A 3,129-nucleotide genomic window follows, 5' to 3' on the forward strand; every position below is an offset into this window, starting at 1 on the left:
CCAAATATATTTCGAAGCATATGATACGTTCGATGCGATTCGTGCACCTATCTTGCATCAAGATTAGCACTATCTCCAAACAAAGCAAACTGAGCTTCCACTTGAGCCCATTAACTTAGGAGTATCATCGGGTGCATCCAAAATGATTTCTTAGCCTATGATGCATTAGGCGCAAACTGTGTACCTATCTTGCACCAAAACTAACTCTGTCTCCAAACAGACCAAAGCGAGATTCTATATGACACATATCATCTAGGTGTTCTATTGGGGTGCGTCTATATGGATTTCTTAGCATATGGTATGTTCCATGCAAAACGTGCACCTATCTTGCATCAAGATTAGCACTATCTCCTAACAGATCGAACCGACCTTCCACTTGAGCCTCATCAGCTAGGAGTACCATCGGGAACTTCCAAAACGATTTCTGAGCCTATGGTGCACTGGGCACAAACCATGCAACTATCTTGCACCGAAACTAATACTATCTCCAACTAGACCGAAGCGAGATTCCATATGATACACTTCATCTAGTAGTTCCATCGGGTGCATCTACAGTTCCATCGAGTGTGTCCAAATTGATTTCTAAGCATATGGTATGTTCAGTGCAAACCGTGCACCTATCTTGCATCAAGATTAGAACTATCTCCAAATAGACAGAACCAAGATTCCACATGAGCCTCTTCACCAAGGAGTACCATCGCGCGCGTCCAAAATAGTTTCTTAGCCTATGGTGCATTAGGCACAAACCGTGTACCTATCTTGCACCGAAACTAACAATATCTCGAAAGAGACTAAAGTGAGATTCTATATGACACACGTCATCTAGGAGTTCTATTGGGTGCTTCCAAATATATTTCGAAGCATGTGGTACGTTCGATGCTATTCGTGCACCTATCTTGCATCAAGATTAGCACTATCTCCAAACAAAGCAAACTGAGCTTCCACTTGAGCCTCTTTACCTAGGAGTATCATCGGGTGCATCCAAATGGTTCCTTAGCCTATGATGCATTAGACGCAAACTGTGTACCTGTTTTGCACCAAAACTAACTCTGTCTCCAAACAGACCAAAGTGAGATTCTATATGACACATGTCATCTAGAAGTTCTATTAGGGTGCGTCTAAATGGATTTCTTAGCATATGGTATGTTCCATGCAAACCGTGCACCTATCCGGCATCAAGATTAGCACTATCTCCAAACATATCGAACTGTGCTTCCACTTGAGCCCCATTACCCAGGAGTATCATCAGGTGCATCCAAAATGGTTTATTTGCCTATGATGCATTAGGCACAAACTGTGTACCTATCTTGCACCAAAAGTAACTCTGTCTCCAAACAGACCAAAGCGAGATTCCATATGACACATGTCATCTAGGAGTTCTATTGGGATGCGTCCAAATGGATTTCTTAGCATATGGTATGTTCCATACAAACCGTGCACCTATGTTGCATCAAGATTAGCACTATCTCCAAACAGATCGAACTAACCTTCCACTTGAGCCTCTTCACCTAGGATTATCATCGGGTGCTTGCATAATGGTTTCTGAGCCTATGGTGCATTATGTGCAAACCATGCACCAATCTTGCACCTAAACTAACACTGTCTCCAAACAGATTGAAGCGAGATTCCATATGACACACATGATCTAAGAGTTCTATCGGGTGCGTCCAAATTGATTTCTGAGAATATGGTATGTTCCATGCAAACCGTACACCTATCGTTCATCAAGATTAGCACTATCTCCAAACAGACTGAACCGAGCTTTCACTTGAGCATCTTCACCTAGGAGTACCATCGGGAACTTCCACAACAATTTCTGAGCCTATGGTGCACTGGGCACAAAACATGCAACTATCTTGCACCAAAGCTAATACTATCTCTAACTGGTCCAAAGAGAGATTCCATATGATACACTTCATCTAGTAGTTCCATCGGGTGCATCTACAGTTCCATCGGGTGTGTCCAAATTGATTTCTGAGCATATAGTATGTTCCATGCAATGCATGCACCTATCTTGCATCAAGATAAGAACTATCTCCAAACACACAGAACCAAGATTCCACATGAGCCTCTTCACCAAGGAGTACCATCGCGTGCGTCCAAAATAGTTTCTTAGCCTATGGTGCATTAGGCACAAACAGTGTACCTATCTTGCACCGAAACTAACACTATCTCCAAAGAGACCGAAGTGAGATTCTATATGACACACGTCATCTAGGAGTTCTATTGGGTGCTTCCAAATATATTTCGAAGCATATGGTACGTTCGATGCAATTCGGGCACTTATCTTGCATCAAGATTAGCACTATCTCCAAACAAAGCAAAATGAGCTTCCACTTGAGCCCCTTTACCCAGGAGTATCATCGGGTGGATCCAAAATGGTTTCTTAGCCTATGATGCATTAGGCGCAAACTGTGTACCTATCTTGCACCATAACTAACTCTGTCTCCAAACAGACCGAAGCGAGATTCTGTATGACACATGTCATCTAGGAGTTCTATTGGGGTGTGTCCAAATGGATTTCTTAGCATATGGTATGTTCCATGCAAACCGTGCACCTATCTTGCATCAAGATTAGCACTATCTCCAAACAGATCGAACCGACCTTCCACTTGAGCCTCTTCACCTAGGAGTACCATCGGGAACTTCCATAATGGTTTCTGAGCCTATGGTGCATTATGTGCAAACCATGCACCCATCTTGCTCCTAAACTAACACTGTCTCCAAACAGATTGAAGCGGGATTCCATATGACACACATGATCTAGGAGTTCTATCGGGTGCGTCCAAATTGATTTCTGAGAATATGGTACGTTCCATGCAAACCGTACACCTATCTTGCATCAAGATTAGCACTATCTCCAAACAGATCGAACCGACCTTCCACTTGAGCCTCTTCACCTAGGAGTACCATCGGGAACTTCCACAACGATTTCAGAGCCTATGGTGCACTGGGCACAAACCATGCAACTATCTTGCACCGAAACTAACTCTGACTCCAAACAGACCAAAGCGAGATTCTATACAACACATGTCTTCTAGGAGTTCTAATGGGGTGCGTCTAAATGGATTTCTTAGCATATGGTATGTTCCATGCAAACCGTGCACCTATCTTGCATCAAGATTAGCA

The sequence above is a fragment of the Sorghum bicolor genome, unplaced genomic scaffold (genome assembly GCF_000003195.3).
Source record: "Sorghum bicolor cultivar BTx623 unplaced genomic scaffold, Sorghum_bicolor_NCBIv3 super_22, whole genome shotgun sequence".
In the NCBI taxonomy this organism is placed as follows: domain Eukaryota; kingdom Viridiplantae; phylum Streptophyta; class Magnoliopsida; order Poales; family Poaceae; genus Sorghum; species Sorghum bicolor.